A 364-nucleotide genomic window follows, 5' to 3' on the forward strand; every position below is an offset into this window, starting at 1 on the left:
CTCTCACTGAGCTGAGAAACCTCAGTTGTGGTTGTCTATGCCAAACAGAGCAATAAACTTGGTTTTGTTTTTTGCACGGGGCTTTTCTTTTCATTCTTGTTTGTTAATACCACTGGACTCCTTGGCCTCACTATATATGCCTGTCTGATTTGTAAATCACTGTGTCGATTGGGCTGGCTTCTAGACTTGCAACAATCCCCCTGCCGCTACATCTGAGCGCTGGGATTACAGGGTTTATTTACTACCATGCCTGGTTATACCTAGTTATTCATAAAACAATGAATAATTGACCAATAATAAAGTTGCTGAGAAAGAAACCAGGAAGACAGTCCCAACCTCAAGCATCTTACAAAGGAAAAAAAGC

The sequence above is a fragment of the Peromyscus leucopus genome, chromosome 9 (assembly GCF_004664715.2).
Source record: "Peromyscus leucopus breed LL Stock chromosome 9, UCI_PerLeu_2.1, whole genome shotgun sequence".
Lineage (NCBI taxonomy): Eukaryota > Metazoa > Chordata > Mammalia > Rodentia > Cricetidae > Peromyscus > Peromyscus leucopus.